Source organism: Erinaceus europaeus, chromosome 20 (genome assembly GCF_950295315.1).
Source record: "Erinaceus europaeus chromosome 20, mEriEur2.1, whole genome shotgun sequence".
Taxonomy (NCBI): domain Eukaryota; kingdom Metazoa; phylum Chordata; class Mammalia; order Eulipotyphla; family Erinaceidae; genus Erinaceus; species Erinaceus europaeus.
In genome coordinates, this window is record NC_080181.1 from 37,856,833 (window position 1) to 37,880,237 (window position 23,405).

Below are 23,405 nucleotides of genomic sequence, written 5' to 3' on the forward strand. Positions count from 1 at the left end.
GATATCACCCTTCTTAGGAATAGAATTGGTGCTTCCTTAAGAATGTGCATTTGGGGATTATTGACTGTTACCAGATTTATTACTGTAATCAATTACCCTCCCACTAACATGGGTCAGGTATCTCTCCATCATAAGGTTTTGGGGGACCTTAACTGGATATGTGTATGTTCAGCATGTAACAGGATAACTTATTGTCATTTTAATTTGCATTTCCTCACTGACCAGCAAAGCTTTTTTTTGCTGCCAGGTATCACTAGTGCTGCTATACTGGTATGATTTCACTGCACTCAGTGTCCTTTTTATTTTTAAATTATTAGGTCGAGAGTAATAGGGTCACAGGTAGAGAGGGATAGAGAAATAAAGGAGAGACAGAGAGAGAAGAGACACCACATCACCACTCCACCACTCATTAAGTTTCCTGCTGCAAGTGTTCCCATATAGTGACTGGAGGCTTGAACCTGGGTCTTTGCATAGGGTGAGCTACCTCCTGGTCTCCTAAAGCAGATATATCAATATGTTTGTTTGACATTTAAGTTTGTTTATTTGTAATATGTCATCTTAAAACCTTTGGTCATTTTGCTTGTGGTTGTTTAGATTTTTCTCACTATGTTGTAGTTAAAATAACTGTGCATGGGGCCAGAGAGCTAGTTTACTGGGCAGTGCATGCACTTCATGCATCTTGCCCAGCTTCAAGTCCTGGTATAACATGAGGGGTTGTGGCACCAGGGATAAGTCCAGTGCTGTGGTTTCTTATCCTTTTCAGATTTTCTTTCTTTTCTTTTTTTAATAAGAAAAAGTTGTCTTGGGAGGGGTGAAATTGTGCATTTGTGAGACCCCTGCTCTGCTAAATTAATAAATTAAGGGATTCACCAAGAAAAAGAGAGAAAGCTGTGATAAAAATAAGAGGAACAAAACTACAACTTATGATGCAGAAATGCAAAGAATCACAAGAGAATATTAAAAACATCTATCTGTAAACAAGTCAGATAGATTATATGATATAGACACATTCTCAGAGTCACTCATGGCTCATTCAGGAGGAAGTAAATAATCTGAACAGAAAACTTACTATAGCAAAAAAAAAAAATCAAATTAATAATAATAAGTCTCCCCAAGACCAAAAGTCTAGATATATATGGGTTTACAAATAAAATATACAAGACATTGAAGACCTGACACCTATCTTACTCAAAATCTTTGAAAAAAATTGAAGGGAGAAGAACACTCCCAAGAATATTTTACAAGGTCAATATCACTTTGGCTCCAAAACATGAAAGGACATTACAAAAAAAAAACAACAAAACTTGGAACTAATATCCCTGGTTATGGGGTGGCCTGTTAGTGACCAAAAGAGTCGTTATTATAGTATGCCTATCTTTTGCCCTTATCCAGATTTTGTAGTCTTTACTTTGTCTGACAAGGTTAGCCTTGGAGTGATTGAAGGAAGTGAAATAGGAAGTAGTTGATGGGGATACCTTGGTCTAAGTAGAAACTATTTGATTAAGTGATACTTAATTTAAAAAAATGTCTTTTTTAGGTCTTTCTACTTGCTTGCTGTACTTACTGAGTCACTGCAAACTATTGTGCAGCATTAAGTTATATATTTTTCCCTAACTTATGGATAAATGTTTACATGTGTTCTATCTAATAGGTCCTGGTCTGTATCAGGGTTCTGTGGCTTTGTTAGGAAGTGCACCACAAATAAGGAATTGAGGAGTCCTATGAGCTAGGAACAGTCTCACCAAAGTACTGGAGCTGAAGGGTTGACACCTGGCGTTTCTGGACACAATCTGAAGAGAAACGTGTTGAGCTGGTACTGGTTGCACTGATGTATCCCACGGGGAGAAATTGCAGGGTCGTAGGAAGGGCTACTTTGAGCCTTCTGAGAGTTCTCCAGACTGCACTCTACAGGGGTTGGATCAGTTTACATTCCCACTAGCAGTGCTGGAGGGTTCCTTTGTTCCTACAACATCTCCAGCATTGGTTGCTTCTATTTACTGAAGTATGGCATTCTCACAGGAGTGAAGCGATATCTCATTGTTGTCTTTATTTGCATTTCTCTGACAATCAATGACTTGGAGTATTTTTTCATATACCTGTTAGTTTTTGGTTATCTTCTGCTTGAGAGTCTAGCACTTGACCCACTGCACCACCACCTCCTGGGATTTGGATCTCTTCTGTGGTGAATATTCTGTTCATATCCTCTTCTCATTTTTGGATGGGGTCATTTGTTTTCTTGTTGCTGAGTTTGGTGAGCTCTTTATATATTTTGGTTATTAGCCTCTTGTCTGATGTATAGCATATACAGATTTTCTCTCATTCTGTAGGGGTTTTTTTTGTTTGGGTGGTGGTTTCTTTTGCGGTGCAGAAGCTTTTAATTTGGTGTAATCCCATTGGTTTATTTTTGGTTTAGTCTTCTTTGTAATTGGATTTGTATCATTAAAGATGCCTTTAAAATTTAGATGGAAAAGAGTTCCTCCAAGTATTTAACAGTTTCTGGCCCTAACATCCAAGTCCTTGATCCACTTGAAATTTGCTTTTGTGTTTGGTGAAATATAGTGGTTCAGTTTCATTCTTCTGCATGTTTCAACCCAAAATTTCCAACACTATTTGTTGAAGAGACTCTCCTTTCCCCATTTAATAGTCTGAGTGCCTTTATGCAAGATTAGATGTTCATAGGTGTGGGGGCTTACTTCTGGGCTCTCAATTCCACTGGTCCGCTGATGTCTGTTCCAGTACCAAGTAGTTTTGATTACAGATTTCAGATTTGAGAGTGTGATGCTTCCAGTTCTGTACTTTCTTCTCAAGATTGTTTTGGCAATTCTAGGTCTTTTCTGGTTCCAGATAAATATTTGCAGCTTTTATTGTATCCACCTAGAAAAGTTGGATGAAATCTTGATGGGAATTGCATTAAATTTGTATATGGCCCTGGGTAGTATACTCATTTTGATGATGTTAGTTCTTCCAATTTATGAACATAGATTATCTTTCCACTTCTTTGTGTCTTTTTCTATAACCTTGAATAGTGACTCATAATTTTCAGCATACAAGTCACTTTGGTTAGGTTTATTCCTAGATATTTTATTGTTTTTGTGTTTTAGTAAAAGCAATTGATTTCTAGATTTCTTCTTCTGCTACCTTAGTGTTTACATAGAGGAATGCTACTGACTTTTGTATGTTAATTTTGTAACCTACACCTTATTGTATTGCCTGATGATTTCCAAGAGCTTCCTCCTGGATTCTTTAGGTTTTTCTATATACTATCATGTCATCTGCAAATAGTGAGAGTTTGACTTCTTCCCTTCCAATCTATATCTCTTAATTCCTTGCTCCTGCCTGATTGCTATGGCAAGAACTTCTAATACTATATTGAATAGTAATGGTGATAGTGGACAACCTTTTCTAGTACCTGATCTGAAGGGGATCTTATTAATTTTTCACCATTGAGTATGATGTTCACTATAGGTTTGCTATATATGGGCTCTATTATACTGAACAATTTTCTATCCCCATTTTTTTGTAGTGATTTGATCATAAAGGGGTGTTGGATTTTGTCATAGGCTTTCTCTGCATCTATTGCTATAGCCGTGTAGTTTTTGGTCTTGCTTTTATTGATGTGGTGGATCATATTGATTGATTTACATATATTAAACCAACATTGTGTCCCTGGAATAAAACTCACTTGGTCATGTTGAACAATCTTTTTGACAGACTGCTGTATCTGGTTGGCTCTACAATTTTGTTCAATATTTTAGCATCTATGTTCATCAGAGATATTGGTTTGTAGTTGTGACTCAAACAGGATTTGGGTAAATTAGCATATGAGTGATCTCAGCCTGAGACAGAGCATGCTCACAAGGGAATGTGGGTGCAGGGACTTATATAAGCAAGGACTTGCAGCAGCTTGCTCTCTTGATTGGATTACTTTCATTATGGCACTCTCCTGTTGGTGTAGCTCCAGACTGATCCTGATCTCTTCATGTGGTGGTCTTAGTTAGCTTAGTTGCGGACTTTGACTTTTGCCTGTTTTCTTAGCTAGATTTCTCCCCTCACATTCACAGTGATTTTTATGAATAAACCTCTTTTGTTTAACTTTAAATGGAGCCATGTGTTGTTTACAACATATACTTTTCTTTTGTTGTTGTATCCCTGCCTGCTTTTGGTATCAGGGTGATGCTGGCTTCAGACAAGCTGGAAGGGAGTATTCCCGTGTCTTTAGGGAATAAATAAATAAATAAAATAAAGAGTAAAAAAAAAGATAAGGAATGGACATTACTTAACTTTAGAAGATCAGCCAATCTAAAGGACTTAATAAATTTTTAATAAACATTTTAAATATTTGCTTATTTATTCCCTTTTGTTGCCCTTGTTTTATTGTTGTAGTTATTATTGTTGTTGTTATTGATGTTGTCATTGTTGGTTAGGACAGAGAGAAATGGAGAGAGGAGGGGAAGACAGAGAGGAGGAGAGAAAGATAGACATCTGCAGACCTGCTTCACCACTTGTGAAGCAAATCCCCTGCAGGTGGGGAGCCAGGGGCTTGAACTAGGATCCTTATACCAGTCCTTGCACTCTGCACCACCTGTGCTTAACCCGCTGTGCTACTGCCTGACTCCTCATTCTCTATCTTTTTAAAATTTTATTTATTTTAAGGTCTATCATGTCAGATATGAGAATAGCTGTTCCTGCCCTTTTTTTGGTGGTCCATTAGCTTGTATGATAGTTTTCTATCCTTTCACTTTTAGTCTGTTTTTCTTGTTGAGTTAGGTGAGATTCATGTAGACTGTATATGGTTGGGTTGTATTTTCTGATCCCTCTTCCTACTTTGTACCTTTTAGTAGGTGAATTCAGGCCATTCACATTTATTGATACTATAGAATTATATTTTAATGCCATTATTCTAAACTTTTAGAGTATTCTGATGTTGGCATATTTATTATGATGTTGTGATTGTTTATAGGTGACCTTTCAGAACTTCTTGCAGGGCAGACTTGGTGATAGTTGATTCCTTTAACAGTTGTTTTTCTGAAAAGATTTTTAGTCTTAGTGACAGTCTAGCAGGATGAACTAATCTTGCTTGAAAGTCTTTCTCACTGAGTGCTTGATATTTATCTTGCCATTCTCTTATAACCTTTAGAATCTGTGTGGAGAAATCTTCTCCTAATCTTTTGTTTTTTTTCTTTCTTTTCTTTTTTTTCTGTGACTCTTTGTTTTTCTCTTGCTACCTGAGGATCCTTTCTTTATCCTTATTACTTTTCATTCCAAATATGATGTGTCTTGGTGTCTTTAGGTCTGGGTTAATTCTGTTTGGGACTCTCTGGGATTTTTGTGAACCTTTATGTATTTTATGTTGTCTAGAATAGGGAATAGCTAAGCTATTATGTCCTGTAGAATGCTTTCTTCCCCTTCCTCTCTTTCTTCTTCTGGTAAGCCAATTATGCAATATTACTACTTTTGAAGTGATCCTATATGTATCTGTTGTTTTCAGTATTTCTTAATCTCTTTTTGAGATCTCTTACTTCTTTCTTAGTTTTCTCTAATTTATCCTTGATCTTGCTAATTGTTTTCTGCCTCAGTTATTCAATTCTCACTCCCCTCAGCTGTTTTCTGTAGCTCAACAATTTTGGTACCCTGTTCTGATACTATTATTTGCTTGTGCAGTTAGTTGTGCTCTTAGATCAGCAATTTCAGCTTTTAGCTCTCTAATTACAAGATAATTAGTTTTTTCTTTCAGAGTCTCATTTGTTTTTTCCCTATTTCTGATGATATTACTTTCAAAATTTTCCCTCACTCCTATAAATATTGCTTCAATTAGTGTTTGGATGTTGTCCTCATTCTTATGTACTTCTACCTTTGGGGGGCTTTAAGCTGGGCTTTTGTCCTCGTTCATTTTTCAAATGTTTCTTCTTGGTTTAACCATTGTATATGGTGTGGTCCTTCTCTTATGAGGTCCTTCTCTCAGTAGTGATTAGTTCAATCCACTAATCACACTTGCCTGGATTGACCTGTGTCTACATAAGGTACTTAAGAGTTCTCAGTTGGAAAAATTAACAGTTGTTTCAATGTTATCTCAATTCCTGAGGTGAAGCTGTTAGACATTCTTATGATATCTATCTTCTCTCCAGGCTATGGGACCCTGAGGGCTTTTAAACTATAAGTATGTATATTTTTTATCTTAATCACTCACTTGTGACCAAGAGATAAAACAGGGTAGGGGATAGATAGTCCAGTGGTAATGCAAAGAGACTTCCATGCCCCAAGGGTCAATGTCCTGGGCTCAATCCCCACCAGCCAGAGTCATGCCAAGCAGTACTCTGTGGCCTTGTTTCTGAGTAAATACTGATCTGAGGGAATTACTCCCCCTTTTTTCTAGTTTATAAGGACTCCTACTATATAGCCACACTTCCAAATCACTGGAGTGTAGATATTCTTCTTAGTCCCCTGGCCAATTTTTTGCCCCCGATGTTAGTATAGGGCTTCTCTGCTGCTGTTCCAGCCCCTGAGGGGCAATAGTAGTGGAGACCCATACTTGTTATTTGGTAAGGTTAAGTGATCTTTTTCCTTCATCAATCATTTTTTTAAAGAATTATTTTTTATTATCTTTATTTATTGGATAGAAACAGTCAGAAATTGAGAGAGGAGGAGGAGATAGAAAAGGGGAGAGACAGAGAAACACCTGCAGCCCTGCTTCACCACTTGTGAAGCTTTCCCCCAGCAGGTGGGGAGTGGGGGCTTGAATCTGGGTCCTTGTGCATTGTAACATGTGCCCTCAACCAGATATACCACCACTTGTCCCTTCATCAGTCTTTTTGCTGATAAAACAGACTGGAGGTGGGGTGTCAACTTCCAGACTTCCAGACTTGTACCAGATGCTCCTATGTAGGTATGGGCTTTTAGCCCCAGGAATCTCCCCTCATGCCCTTCTCTGTCCATGAGCCACATGTTTTTACACTCACCTGTGGCTTGGTTGGTTCCTGGAGTGATCCTAGTCTTATCTTCTGCGTTCTCAGGGCTTTGTTATTCCTAGTTGATTGGGGAGAACAAAACACAGCTGCTGCTACTCCATACGCATGCCTCCAGAAGTCTCACAGCCACATATATTGAGAAGCAAAAGGGCTCATCCCAGCAAAGGACTACAGGGCTGGTGTTCCAGGCTGAGGGTTGTCTGGGGCTTCTTGTACTGATCCTGTGTGTGGGGATTGGTGTATGGCTACTGGTGGGTCCCTGGTGCAGAGAAGGTCATCAGTGGGGCTTTGAGCCAGAATGAAGGGATAGCTCTGCTTGAACTGGGGATGCCCCCATCTTCTTTAGGGAGTGGAGATGTCAGGCTTCAGAATGGTAAGGGGAGAGGAAAAGGCCTCAATTTGGAGTTCATAACCAGTGTCGACTGAGGAAGGTCTGTGTCAGGCCAAACAGGAACCCCAGAGTACCTTCTGTCTTCACCCCTTTTATTGTCTCTGTATTGTGATGAGGGCCCTGCTTCTACACCTGGCTTCTGCTCCCTAATGGTCAGACTCATGCAGAAGAATGTCCTTGACCCATTCTTGGCGTGATAAAGTTGTGGCCCTGTGACTGTGAGAACTGTTCATAGATGCCTGAACATGAGCCTAGATGAGGTGCAAGCTGTCACCAAATATGTCTGAGTCTGCTTAACAGTATAATCTATAACAGTATAATCTGTAGTGAAGACCTGTTGTAGCACTTTGACTCTGAGGTTATGTTTAAAGATTTGCTTTTCTGCTTCTTTAATCAAAAGAACCACAACAGCTGAGTTCCATAGGCAAAGGGCCATCTAGAGACAACTGGGTCTAAGCTCCCAGACAGGTAAACTATAGGTCCCTGTCTTGGACCAATGGTTAAGGTCAGCACTCTTAGGGCAATGTGTCTTTTCTCATGGATGAATAAGTGGAAGTCTTTCAGGTAACATCTGGGAGTCTTAGGGCTAGAGCACTAACCATCAGCCTCTTTATCTCCTGAAAGTCTTCTTCTTTAGGTTTCCCTTATCTGACAGGACCTGTTCCTGAGCCAGCTGTAGCCTTGTATAGAGATTTGGAAATCTTTGAGAACCCAGGGATTGTGTACTGGCAGAACCTGGAAGCACATAATTTCTCTATTCTCTCACTTCTTCTCTGTGCCCAAGGCTTGGCGCCCTCTCTTATGATACCTCATGCCAGACTATATTAACAGGGTCAGCAGCTCCTTGTTCTTGTTTCTTGTTTTTGCAATGAACTTGTGAAGAACAGGCCACTTAAATGCTATTCTGTCCCCACTTAAAAGTTAATCTAGGGTACAGGACACTTAGCAATATTAACCACAAATCTGTAGGGAAATTGATATTTTACTACATCATATACTCAGGAGACTGAAAGAAGATATGAAGTGAAACCATATCAAGTTAGAGGAAGGACAGTCATTCAAAACCAAACTGTAACAAATTGCAGCTGGCCTTCTTGGCCTTCAGTTCAGGTGCCACAAGTTTAAAATGCCCTGGCCACAATACACTTCCCACCCCCTCTGTTCAGCATTGCCTGATAAGAGAGTACAACTTCAAGGTTAACTCTTCTAGCTTCTGCAAGACAGTTAGCTCTTTAAAAAATTTTTTTATTTATAAAAAGGAAACAATGACAAAAACCATAGGATAAGAGGTGCACACTTCCTAGTTCTGTGGTTAAGTGGCAGAGTAGGACTCTCAGGAAGAACAGGCCCCAGACTCAACATCGGGGTCATGGCCAGTCCATCTCTTTGGGAAATCCTCCTAAATTCTAGAGAACTCTGCTGAAAAGCAAAAAGACTGGAGCTGAAGTGAGTGGAAGAGAAAGGAATTTTATTTGCATGGACTGAGAGTTCAGATCACTCTAAAAACCCTTGGTCCCAAACAAAGGGATGGTACAAGCTTCCATAAGGGGGTATAAGCTGAGAGAAGAAAACATTATCACAGAAGCAGAGGCTGCAAGGTTAATGGTGTGGGACTTGTGCACATTGATCAGAGTCTGGTTGTCTTAGTTACTATTATGGTTACTGTTATCTTTCCTGCATTGCTGTCTCTTGGAAAGTTTCACCTCAGCATAAGATACACCACTAGGGGAGGGTAACTTTAGGGAGGCAGAAGCTATCCAGGGTTACAGAAGCTGATGTGACAAGTGTTAAAGACAAAATATGGCATTAACCTTGGTTACTATAGATACAGATTAGTACATTTGTTTTTTTCTATATCAAATGTCTTACTTTCTTGGCCTTATGTTTTACTTATCTACTGCCCAGTTTACAGGTGTTCAGTCTGACCCTCTTCATTTCAATTCTTTGTTTTCACTTACTTGACCTTCTGCATCACCATGTAACTCAATATCAAACATTGGCAGTACTCAATCGTTCTACACATTCTTTTTTTTTTTTCCTGTGATTTTTTTTTTTATTTATTGGATAGAGATGGAGAAATTGAGAGGGCAGGGGGAAATAGAGAGGGAGAGAAGCCTTCTACACATTCTTTTTTTTTTTTAGTGTCTACTATTTATTTTTATTTTTTTTGTTGTTGTTCTTTTTTTTAATTTCTTTATTGGGAAATTAATGTTTTACATTCAACAGTAAATACAATAGTTTGTACATGCATAACATTCCCCAGATTCCCATTTAACAGTACAACCCCCACTATGTCATTCATCATCTTTCATGGACCTGTATTCTCCCCACCCATCCACCCACCCCAGAGTCTTTTACTTTGGTGTAATACTCCAATTCCATTTCAGGTTCGACTTGTGTTTTTTTTTCTAATCTTGTTTTTCAACTTCGGCCTACACATTCTTAACCGTTTGTTATTTTAGTTTCTCTGCTCTGATTTAGGGCCTTCTTACAAACACAGTACAATCATATTAAAAGCATGTTATAAGGATAAAAGTTTGGAAATTCCCTCATAGAAGCAACCTAAATGCCCCTCAACAGATAATTGACTTAAGAAGTGGTGGAATATATACTCAGTGGAATACTACTCTACAAGTAAAACAAGATGATACTGTGCTCTTTGAGACAAAATGGATGGAACTGGAAGTGAGTATGCTTAGTGAAATAAGTGGTAAAAACAGCTACCATATTGTATCACCTATATGTGGAATGTTGATAAATTTATTTTTATTTATTTATTTATTTTCCCTCCAGGGTTATTGCTGGGCTCGGTGCCTGCACCATGAATCCACTGCTCCTGGAGGCCTTTTCCCCCCCCTTTTTGTTGCCCTAGTTGTTGCAGCCTCATTGCAGTTATTATTGCCATTGTTGATGTTGCTTTGTTGTTGGATAGGACAGAGAGAAATGGAGAGAGGAGGGGAAGACAGAGAGAGAGGGGAGAGAAAGATAGACACCTGCAGACCTGCTTCACCGCCCGTGAAGTGACTCCCCTGCAGGTGGGGAGCCGGGGGCTCGAACCGGGATCCTTACGCCAGTCCCTGTGCTTTGCGCCACGTGCGCTTAACCCACTGCACCACCGCCCGACTCCCTGTTGATAAATTTATAACAGACTTGCAAAAAATAGTAACCACCTTATTTCTTAGTTTGTAAAAAAAAATGTGGTTGTTATCAGAAGTGAGGTTGATGGGGGCACTGGAACTTTAGTAGTAGATGTGGTGAGTTGAGTTGTTCACACATGTATATAAGAGTGAAATTATATATCCTAAGTGCTATAATTTGAAAAACAGTATTAAATCAATAAGTATAACTAATGAAACCTCTGGAGGCATGATCATAGATTAGCAGTAGCCATATGGTAATTGCTATGAACAACTAGAAAAGACAATTATAAATTACCTGAAGCCTCATCAAATCACATTTTGGGATTTTTGTAGAAATTCATATAGCCACAGGTAAGCACAGGTGTGCAATGTTGAGCAGGTGAAAATAGTTGAAGGAGAGATACCCAGGACAGAGACAGCCACTTGTGTTGGCAGCTAGCATCATCTTGGAGGCTACACAGCCAAACATATGGCTAGCTGCAAGAAGGTGAGCAATTGCTGGGCACTTAACCTGCAAACTCAGGGGCATCAGGTTATTGAAATGCTCACAAAAACTCACTAGTGTTTAAGGAAAACCTGGTCAAGAACTAATTCCACGTGGTCTATCCAAACCCTGGTAGCTATCCCAAAATAGTCTATCTTGTTTTTTGAGCACTCAAAAAGAAAGCAGTTATCCCATGCTATTAATTTCCAGAAGAGTACAGACTGAAACATGACAGCAAGACCTCTGTAATAATGTCATTACAGGCATTACATTGTCCAGTGACAGGGTAGAATCTTCCCTTCCCCATCTCCACTATGATCTATAAACAGGGAAATCCAGTACTGTAGCAATAGCACCACTTGATACAATAACATATGTGAGCTTTAAGTCAACCAAGATACTGTGGCCATGATAGAAGACCAGATATACATAGCTCTGCAAAAAATGTCAGAGTAGAAATTAGAAAACTCAATATAAAGGCAATTCAAGAATCTAAACTTAGTATCCAGAAAAATATTGAAGAATTGAGAGATAATTTCACCAGAGTTATAAAATACAGAAGTGGGAGTCGGGTGGTAGCTCAGCAGGTTAAGCGCACATGGCACAAAGTGCAAGGACCAGTGAAAGGATCCCTATTCGGGCCCCCAGATCCCCACTTGCAGGGGAGTCTCCTTCACAGGTGGTGAAGCAGATCTGCAGGTGTATATCTTAAAAAAAAAGACAGAAGAAAAACTCCCAAAAAATTGCCAAAAAGTTGGAAATCATGAAAGAACAATTTCAAAGAAACTTACAGGGTATGAAGGACACTTTGAATACAGTTCAGGCTCAGATAGTAGGAAGCAGACTCATTCATGAAGAGATAATTATCAAGGCTAGATGACACAACCAAAACACTGTAAATTCAAAGATGCTGGAAAGGAAAGACTTGGGAAAAAAATAAATTCCCTGTGAAACAGCAGACTTTATTATAAAGATGAATTTGAGAGTTATTAGGATCTCTGAGTAGGAAGAGTGGGAGAGAGGACCAGGGAACATGTTTAAAGAGATCACAGCAGAAAAATTCCCACAGTTGGTGAATGTTCAAATCATAGACATCCAGGAAGCTGAGAGGACACCCACATTTCTGAATACAAATCCAAATCTAAGTTTCTAATCTAATACACATCATAGGTAAGCTAAGAAAAACCAAAGACAAAGAAAAAAATATTACAAGTTGCTAGGGAAAGTAAGAAAATGACATATAAAGATGGAATTATCAGACTTTCATCAGATTTCTCATCATAAACTCTAGAAACAAGGAGGGAGTGGAACAATTATATAAAATATTGAAAGATAAAAAGTTCCAACCACAAATACTCTAATCTGCCAAATTATCCTTTATATAAAGTGGCTAGAAATAGAGGTTTTTTTCAAACATTTCAGAAGGTAAAGGAATTTGCCATCACCATTTCTGTCTTGCAAAGAAGAAGCAAAGGAATGCTGACTCTAAGCTAGGTGATCAGAAGTAGAAAAGAGTCAAGAACACAAACAATAGCAATAGGAAATAAGAAGGTAAAATGAACAAAGTGATACAATCAAATTTTGGTGAATCAAGACCACTTTACAACATAACCAAAGTAAATAGGTAACTATGAAGGAAATGAAAGACAACTACTGGGTGGTTTTGCTCTTCTGTGAAATATAGGGAATTGAAATATATGAACTTGCCAAAAAAGAAAAAAAAAGTGACTATACTCTTGTCTTAAAAACTTTGGGAGAACTATGGTGTTTATTAGATGGTGGGGATGGTGTTACAGAACTTTTGTGGTAGTGAGTGTGGTGTGGAACCATACTCTGTAATCTTATTATCTTGTAAACCACTATTAAATTACTAAAATAACAAAGAACTACTAGACATACATTTGATATAGTTGATTGCCAGATTGAGAAGTTAAGATCACATATTTATGTTTTAAATTTACTTAATCTCTTTAAGAATTTGTAATTGAAATAAACTTATTTTGCAGGATTTTCAGTGTTTTAGGCATACAACCTCATCTCTCATAGACTGTGGATTGTCATACCAAATGCCCACCCCCAATATCCTTTTCCCACCTCCCATTTGAGCCCCCCCTCTGGTGGAATCAGTCCTATTCCAGAACCTCAGGGTTTGTTTTTATTTGACTTTGTTCATTTCTATGCTCTGTTTCTTTATATTCCACACATAAATTAGATCAACATTTTTATTCTTAAGTAAATTCGTGTAGGAAGATTATTTCTAATCAGTGGGAAATGTAATTAATTTTTTCAAATTGTTTCCATAAATCAGGAACTAATTGACCTTAAAATCTGCCATTTCAACATTAGCTAATTACCTTTCAATTTTCCATTTAGCAGTAATGTATTTGATAGTTAGTTGGATGGGGGAGGCACATTTGAGAGAATATATTAAAAATAAATAAGATAAATTATTGACAGACAGATTCTACATCTGACATCAATTGGTTACTATATTTATTTATATAACCAGGCCAAAATAAATAAATTGAAGAAAATTTGGGAATTGGAGTGACAAATGGACCTATTATTAACCCCCCCCACACACACACACAGTACCTAGGAACTCATCATTAGTTGGTTCCAGAAGGAATGGTGAGTGTCAAAATGACAAATGCAAAATGACGCTTTCCTATAAAGAGTAATGAAAATTGAAGTAATACATTTCCGCACCTCAGAAATTTTACATTTCACTTGGCAATTTATAAATTGATTATATATATATATATATATATATATATATATATATATATATATATATATATATTTGCCTCCAGGGTTATCGCTAGGGCTAGGTGCCTGTACCATGAATCCACTGCTCCTGGAGGTTTTTTTCCCCTTTTGTTGCCCTTGTTGCTTTATCACTGTTGTGGTTATTATTATTGTTGTTACTAATGTTGTTGTTGGATAGAACAGAGAGAAATAGAGAGAGGAGGGGAAGACAGAGAGGGGGAGAGAAAGACAGACATCTACAGACCTGCTTCACCACTTGTGAAGCGACCCCCCTGAAGGTGGGGAGCCAGGGGCTCCAACCAGGATCCTTATGCTGGTCCTCGTACTTGCTACCTCATGGTAGCATCTGGAATCTGGTGTCTGAAAGAAGAGTTAACATATAAAGCCAAATAAATTGTTGACTAATTATGAACCTAAAGGCTGGAATAGTGCAGATGAAGATTTGGGGGGGGTTTGTTTTGTAGATATTTAGTAGGCCTATTTAGTTATATGCCCATGACGATAATAGTTTTTTTTTTTTTTTCCTGAGCCTGACATCTGATATGCAGGTGGATCTAAGTTATTGTCTGGGGAGATGATGTCATGGCTGGAGAAAGGACCAGAAAGCTGGATCAGGGAAGAGAGTAGATCCCAAATATGGGAAAGGTGTATAAATATTGTTGACTGTAATCCCCATTGATTTGATGTGATCTGGGGCCCATGTTCAGCTTAGGAGCCTATGTGACCTCTTTATCCCTGTAGATCTGAGCTCACATTCTGTTGTCATTACTAGGAACGTTCCAAGCTTCCCCAATTTCAGAACCCATCTTCCTCAGGTGGAAGATAAAGTATGTTGTCCAGCTTCCCTTCAGAAGATGGAAAATTCTCTACTATTGTTGATCCAGGTTGAGGGCAAGGTCCTATGGGGGCCCACAGAGGAGTCTATTGTGTTGTTCCTGAGAGAGATGACCAGTAACAATGGAGAGAGGGATTTGAGGTTTAGGCTCATCTTGTCTGTTTGGGAATCTCAGGACTCCCCAACAAAGGCCCAAGCTGATGGGGTGGCCTGATAATGACTAAAGAGTCATCATGAAAGTATGTCAGTCTCTTGCCCTTATTCAGCTTTTGTAGTACTTTGATAAGGTTATCTTTGGAGTTACTGAGGGAAGCATAAAGAAAGTAGGTGAGGAGGGTATCTAAGTCTAACTAGACACTATTTCATTAGGAACTTTATGATGTTTTTTAGGTCTTTCTACTTGCTCCATATACTGACTCACTGCAGACTATTGTGCATTTCTGCTTTCAGATATATATTTTGCCCTAATTTATGGATACATGTGAACATATGCCCTGTTTCTTGGGACCTGGTCTATATCTATGCTTTGGGACTTTGTTAGGAAGTGAACTGCCTAAAATGGAATTAGAGAACCCAATGAAAGGAAAGGTCTCACTTGAGTAATGAGGCTGAAGGATTGAAATTCCATACCTGATGTCTCTGGACACAGTCTGAAGTTAAGCATGCTGAGGTGGAACTCGTTGCATTGATTAGGTTGAGATCAGCAAATGCAGTATCATTTGGTATGAACTGAGGGAAGCATGCAGGAAAGTGAGCTCCCCTAGAGGTTCCGGGACTGGGGAAATATAGGCTCTATAGAGGAAGTGGGAGGTTCCTGCTGTCTTAGGTTTAAGAAGACAATAGATAGTTATTGCTGTAATCAAATTATTTGGCAATTGGGCTAACTTTGAAAATCCCTTTGTTAGGATTTCCTGTTTTATACACATCACTGTAATTTATGTCCTTTGACATTATTTGTATATAGTTATGTCTTATAGAGTAATGTACCAGTTGCTTCTGTTCTCCCTGGTTTAAGCTTTTAAGAGAGGAGTGAACATATCAAAGACTCGGCCTATGGTCTGTGCATTAAAAAGCCTGAGACATTCAATCAATTTTTCACCTCTCATATTAATTAAGTGGTGATTTATATGACTATAAGTTAATAGGAGTGTATGTAAACACCATTCCATCCAGCCACCTAAAGAGTGTGTGTCCCATCCCCATCCTCCTCCCTCACACCCAAGTGAAGCTGAGCATCCACCCTCATCCTCAACCCAGAGATTTTTGGTGCCCTATTCCAAACTCAGTCAGATCCTTCTTTGAGTTTCCCTTTCTGTTCTTCTTTCTCAACTTCTGTTTATGGGTGGGATCATACCATACTTATCTTTGTCTTTCTAACTTAGCTCACTTAACATAATTCCTTATAGCTCCATCCAAGAGGGTCAGAGAAGGTGGGTTCATTGTTCTTCATAGCTGCATAGTAATCTGTTGTGTATATATACCACAGCTTTCTCAGCCATTCATGTATTGTTGGACACCTGGTTTGCTTTTGGGTTTTAGCTATTACAAATTGTGCTGCTATGAACATAGGTGTACACATACCTTTTTGGTTGGGTGTTATGGAGTCCTTAGGATATTTCCCTAGGAGAGGAATTATTGGGTCATATGGAAGGTCCATGTCTAGCCTTGTGAGGGCCCTCTGGACTGCTCTTCATGGAGGTTGGATCAATTTATATTCCCACCAGCAGTGCAGAAGTGTTCCTTTGTCCCCATAGCCTCTCCACAGTTTGGTGATGCTGTCCTTTCTGATTTATGCCATTCTTACAGGGTTGAGATGGTATCTCAGTGTTGTCTTTATTTGCACTTCTCTGAAAATCAGTGACCTGGAGCAATTTTTCATGTGTTTGTTAGCCTTTTGGATCTCTTCGGTAGTGAATATTCTGTTCATATCCTCTGCCCATTTTTGGATGGGGTCATTTGCTTTTTTTGTTGCTAAGTTTGGTGAGCTCTTTGTATATTTTGTTTATTAGTCTCTTTTCTGATGTATGGCATGTGAAGATCTCCTTCCATTCTGTGAGGGGTCTCTTTTTAAAAAAATATTTATTTATTATTTATTCCATTTTGTTGCTCTTGTTTTATTGTTGTGGTTATGATTGGTGTCGTTGTTGGATAGGACAGAGAGAAATGGAGAGAGGAGGGGAAGACAGAGAGAAAGATAGACATCTGCAGGTGGGGAGCAGGGGCTAGAACTGGGATCCTTATGCCAGTCCTTGTGCTTTGTGCCACGTGTGCTTAACCCCCTGCGCTACCACCTGACTCCCGAGTGATGGTTTCTTTGACAATGCAGAAGCTCTTCAATTTGATGTAGTCACATTGATTTGTTTTTGTTTTTGTCTTCCTTGAAACTGGGTTTTTATCATCAAAGATATCCCAGAGGTTTAGGTGGAAAAGTGTTCCATCAATGTTTTCTTCTAAGTATTTGATAGTTTCTGGTCTAACATCCAGGTCCTTGATCCAATTTGAGTTGACTTTTGTTTCTGGTGAGAGAAAGTGGTTCAGTTTCATTCTTCTGCATGCTTCAACTCAGTTTTCCCAGAACCATTTATTAAAGAGAGCCTCCTTTCTTCATTTAATACTTTGAGCCCCCTTATCAAAGATTAGATGTCCATAGGTGTGGGGGGTTAGTTCTGGGCTTTCAGTTCTGTTCCAGTGGTCTGTGTACCCATTTTGTTACAGTACCAGGCTGTTTTGATTATGATGGTTTGAGATCTGGGAGTGTGATACCTCCATTTCTGTTTCTTTTAATCAAGATTGTTTTGGCAATTCTAGGTGTTTCCTCATACCAGATCTCTTGTAATTTTTGTTCTATTCTCTTAAAGAAGCTTGGTGGAACTTTGATGGGTATCATGTTAATTTTGTATATGGCTCTGGGGAGAACATTCATTTTGATGATATTAATTCTTCCAATCCATGAGCATGGGATGTCTTTCTATTTCCTGGTATCATTTTTTTATTTCCTTGAATAGTGACTCATAGTTTTAATTATACAAGTTTTTCACTTCTTTGGTCAGGCTTATTCCTAAGTATTTTGTTAATTTTGCCACAACAATCAATGGTAGTGAATTTTGGATATCCTTTTCTTTGGACTTAATGTTTGCATAAAAAAATGCCACTGATTCCTGTACATTGATTTTTAAAAATATTTATTTTCCCTTTTGTTGTTTTATTGTTGTAGTTATTATTATTACTGATGTCATCATTGTTCAATAGGACAGAGAGAAATGGAGAGAGGAGGGGAAGACAGAGTGGGGAAGAGAAAGATAGACACCTGCAGACCTGCTTCACTGCCTGCGAAGCAACTCCCCTGCAGGTGGGGAGCCAGGGGCTCGAACCTGGATCCTTAAGCCAGTACTTGCACTTTGCACCATGTGTGCTTAACCTGCTGCACCACCGCCCAACTCACTTGTACATTGACTTTGTAGCCTGACACCTTGTTATATAGTCTAATAACTTCCAGTAACTTTCTGCTGGATTCTTTAGGTTTTTCTATGTATACTATCATATCATCTGCAAATAATAAGAGCCTGATTTCTTCCCTTCCAGTCTGTATTCCTTTGTGTCCTTTCTCTTGCCTGATTGCTATGGTGAGAATTTCCAATACTATGTTGAAAAGTAATGGTGATAATGGACAGCCCTGTCTAGTCACTGATATGAGGGGGAATGCTTCCAGCTCCTCTCCATTGAATATGTTGAGTATGTTGGCTGTAGGTTTGCTGTATATGGACTCCACTATCTTGAGGAGTTTCCCATCTATTTTTATTTTTTGTAGTGTTTTTAGCATGAATGGGTGTTGGCTTTTGTCAAAGGCTTTCTCTGCATCTATTGAGATAATCATATGGTTTTTGGTTTTGCTTTTATTGATGTAGTGAATAACATTGATTGACTTACATATATTGAACCAACCTTGTATTCCTGGGATAAATACCACTTGGTCGTGATGAACAACCTTTTTGACATACTGTTGTATCTGGTTGGCCAGGATATTATTGTTCAATATTTTGGCATATGTGTTCATCAGAGATATTGGTCTGTAGTTTTCCTTTTTTTTACTGTGTTCCTAACTGCTTTTGGTATCAAGGTGATGTTGGCTTGATAGAATGTGGAAGGGAATTTTCCTGTAAATCAATCTTTTGGAATAGCTTTAGAAGCATAGATTTTGTAGAATTCGTTTGTAAAGCCATCTGGCCGAAGACTTTTGTTGTTTTGAAGATTCTTCATAACTCTTTCAATTTCTTTGTTGTTATTGGTGTCTTTAGGTTCTATAGTTCTTCCTGGTTCAGTTTTTGAAGGGTATATGTTTCAGGAATTCTTCCATTTCTTCCAGATTCTCTAGCTTGGTAGCATGTAGTTCTTCATAAAAGTTTCGAATGATTTTCTGGATTTCTGTGGTGTATGTTGTGATATCTCCTCTATCGTTTAAAATTATATTTATTTGAAATTTTTTTTTTCAGTGAGTCTGGCTAGGGGTTTGTCGATTTTTTTTTTTAACTTTTGAAAGAACCAACATTTGGCTTCATTGATCTTTTTTATAGTTCTCTTATTTTTGATGTTGTTTATTTCTACTCTAATTTTAGTGCTTCTGGTTGCTTTAGGGTTCCTTCGTTACTCTTCTTCTAAGTCCTTAAGGCATGCAGTAATGTCGTTTATTTGAGCTTTTTCTTGTTTTCTTGTGTGCTTGTATGTCTATGAGTTTTCCTCTCAGTGCTGCTCTAGATTTGTCCCAAATATTTCGATAGCTTGTGTCTTCATGTTCCTTTGCTTGAGTACCTTTTTTACCCAGTGGCTATTAAGCTGCATGTTGAGTTTCCAAATTTTCTGACTTTTAGTAATTTTCTGTTTGTTGCCGAATGTTAGCTTTACTCCACTGTGGTATGGAAAGATGCTTGGGATGATTTCAGTGCTCTTGAATTTGTTAATGCTGTCTTTGTGGCCCAATATGTGGTCTATCCTTGAGGATGTGCTGTGTGGATTTGAAAAGAATGTGTATTCCAGTTTTTTTGGGTGAAGCACTCTGAAAATGTCCAGTAGGTTGGTTTATTCTGCCTACCTCTTTGTTTAATTCTCTTGTGTCTTTGTTGATTTTCTGTCCTTTTGGCCTCTGTTTGCAAGCCCAAGAGTGGGTTATAGGATTCTTTTTTGGTGTCACCCTGATCATCCCTTGCTCACCCTTACCACTGATTGTTAGAAATCCTTCCCTCACCAGAAAAGGCATAGAATTGCCAAAACAACCTTGAGAAAAAAGAACAGAACCAGAGGTATCACACTCCCAGATCTCAAATTGTATTATAGGGCCATTGTCATCAAAACTGCTTGGTGTTGGAACATCACTAGACATACTGACCAGTGGAATAGAATTTTGAGCCCAGAAGTAAGCCCCCACAACTATGGACATCTAATCTTTGACAGAGATGCCCAGACTATTTAATGGGGAAAGCAGAGTCTCTTTAACAAATGCTGTTGGAAAAAATGGTTGAAACATGCAGAAGAATGAAACTGAACCACTCTACTTCAACAAATACAAACGAAAATTCCAAGTGGATCAAGGACTTGGATGTTAGACCACAAACTACCAGATACTTAGTGTAAAATATTGGCAAAACTCTTTTCTGCATAAATTTTAAAGACATCTTCAATGAAACTAATCCAACTACAAAGAAGACTAAGATAAGCATAAACCTATGGGACTACATAAAATTAAAAAGCTTCTGCACTGCTAAAGAAACTACTACCCAAACCAAGAGGCTGCTCACAGAATGGGAGAAGATCTTTACATGCCATACATCAGACAAGAGGCTAATAACCAGAATATATAAAGAACTTGCAAATCTCAACAACAAGAAAACAAATAACCCCATCCAAAAATAGGGGGAGGAATGGACAGGATATTCATCACAGAAGAGATCCAAAAGACTGAGAAACACATGAAAAAATGCTCCAAGTCTCTGTCAGAGAAATGCAAATAAAGACAAAATGAGATACCACCTCACTCCTGTGAGAATGTCATACTTCAGAAAAGGTAACAGTAGCAAATGCTGGAGAGGGTGTGGGGTCAAAGAAACCCTCCTGCGCTGCTGGTGGGAATGTCAATTGGTCTAACCTCTGTGGAGAACATTCTGGAGAACTCTTGGAAGACTAGAAATGGACCTACCCTATGATCCTGCAATTCCTCTCCTGGGGATATATCCTAAGGAACCCAACACACCCATCCAAAAAGATCTGTGTACACATATGTTCTTGGCAGCACAATTTGTAATAGCCAAAACCTGGAAGCAACCCAGGTGTCCAACAACAGATGAGTGGCTGAGCAAGTTGTGGTATATATATAATGGAATACTACTCAGCTATAAAAAATTGTGACTTCACTATTTTCAGCCGATCTTGGATGGAGCTTGAAGAAATCATGTTAAGTGAAATAAGTCAGAAACAGAAGGATGAATATGGGATGATCTCACTCTCAGGCAGAAGTTAAAAAACAAGATAAGAAAAGAAAACACAAGTAGAACCTGCACTGGAATTGGTATAGTACACCAAAGTAAAAGACTCTGGGGTGGGTGGGGAGAATACAGATCCAAGAAGGATGACCTAATGGGGGTTGTATTGTTATATGGAAAACTGGGAAATGTTATGCATGTACAAAGTATTGTATTTACTGTTGAATGTAAAACATTAATTCTCCAATAAAGAAATTAAAAAAAAAAATCCTTCCCTCTCCTGAGAATCCCAGGTTGAATGCTGCTTTTTTTCCTGAGCTCACACCAGGTGTTGTCTCCAAGTCGCCATTTTGGCTCCACCCAATTCTTTTAATTTTTTTTTTTTTAAACAGAGCACTGCTATGCTCAGCTGAGCTCTGGATTATGATGGTGTCAGGCATTAAATCTGGAACAGCCAAGCCTTAGGCATGAAAGATTTTTATTTTCATTTTTTAATTTTTTAATGGGGGATTAATGTTTTACAGTCAACAGTAAATAAAATAGTTTTTACATGCAAAACATTTCCCAGTTTCCCACTAAATACAATCCCCAGTAGGTCCTCTGCCATCATGTTACAGTACCTGAACCCTCCCACCACACACATACCAGTGTCTCTTACTTTGGTGCAATACACCAACTCCAGTCCATGTTCTTCTTAGTGTTTTCTCTTCTGATCTTGTTTTTCAAGTAGGCATGAAATTTTTTTGCAAAACAATTATGTGATTTCTCTGACCCAGGGATTGTTTTTGATAGGAAGCCTTAAAACTGTGGTAGTCACCTCTTTCTTCCAATTTGTACTTTACATTATACTTGTTTACCATTATATACTATCTATTCCATTCATTGGGCTGTGTCCAACATTTTTATATAAAGTCAATTAAGTTTCAGAGTACTCTGAGCAAAATGGGTCGTATGAAATAATTCAGTCACTCAAATCACTTACTTACAAAACACAACTGGAAGCAGAGGGGGCAGACAGCAAGCTTAAGATATTTAGAGAGAGTGAGGGGGAAAGAGAGAAATGGTAGGGAGGTTTTTTTTTTAGGCTCTGTGAACTAATTTTTCAGATTCTGCCTTGTTGTATTAGAATCCCAGAGGATTCTGTACTACTTCCAGCCTTATTGGCAGGGGGAGGGGCCAAAGAAGCTGCAGTGGCAGCCGGAGATGTGTCTGCTGAAATGGGAGCTTGTGGGCGACAGCCTCAAGGTCAGTTAGATTAGGGCTGCTTTCCAGGTAAGAGTCAGTGCTCTCCACAGGAGACATGGGAGGGGGCTCCATGCATCTCCCAAGTGCTATGATCACGGTCAAGAGAAACCACGGTGTGGCCCAGAGCAAAATGTCCCAGAGATAGAAAGCCTGTCTCATGGGAAAAGAGTAAAGGGTTTAGGAAGCCTCTTCATGAGAAGGAAGGTTGCCCATGGAGTAAGGGGCTCAGAGAAATAAGAGGGAGAAAAGGAACACGAGGCTACAGGGAGCCAAGTGGCTATATGTCAGGCTAGCTTCGCGGGTGGGAGAGAGAGACGACCAGGGACTCATGGCTGAGTGGTATGCAGTTCAGTCTTTATTCATGTGGAACACAGCTCAATCTAAGCTATGTCTAATCACAATCTTGTCCCTATATATCCTGAGGTGGAAGAGTCAGGTCCAAAGAGGATGTACGTAGGATAGGGGTTGGGGAGAAGGAAAAAGCATGCAAAACAGTGAGGATTAAACCAATGCCCTGGAGGCAGGGCGGTGCTTAGTTAACAGTGGTTATGTAAATAGAATACAGTGTTAAGCAGGGGGGATTAAACCAATGAAGCAGAACTGGTCTTAGAAGCAGAATTTAGAAGCATACCAACAGCTATATACTTATTTGCATCTGGGTGGGTTGGGTCCTTGTTCGGGCACCAGATGTCTTGTTTCATCACAGGGGAGAAGGAAGAGACCAGAGTGGAGCTGGAACACAAATCTTTATTCATGCAGGCACCCCAGAAATGGGTGAGAACAGAGTGATTTGGGCTACATGGAGCTAGCAAAATGGCCGCCTCCCACTATGCCTAGCAGCCCTTCTCTGGGACAGGTAGCAGGAGAGAAAAAAGGAGCAAGAGAGAGAAAGGAGAAGCAGGAGGGATTTTATGGGAGAAATTCTGGAAGTGGCAAGTCGGGATGGGATTGGCTAGAAAAGGGGGTGGAGAAAACAAGGCACTCTGGGAAGGTAGAAAGCTTCCATAACAATGGATGCTAGGGTTTCAGCTCTTGTGGGGAATGGGCAATACCCTGAGGGGGGGTGATATGTTTGATATCTGTAAATAAAACTTGCATGGAAATAT

At 39.0% G+C, this 23,405-nt stretch overlaps 1 protein-coding gene across 5 annotated transcripts in view; it reads left to right on the top strand.

Annotated features, from left to right (window-relative positions):
* OCA2 (OCA2 melanosomal transmembrane protein) overlaps positions 1-23,405 on the top strand; it is a 452,195-nt gene that overhangs the window by 13,406 nt on the left and 415,384 nt on the right. The window lies entirely within an intron of this gene.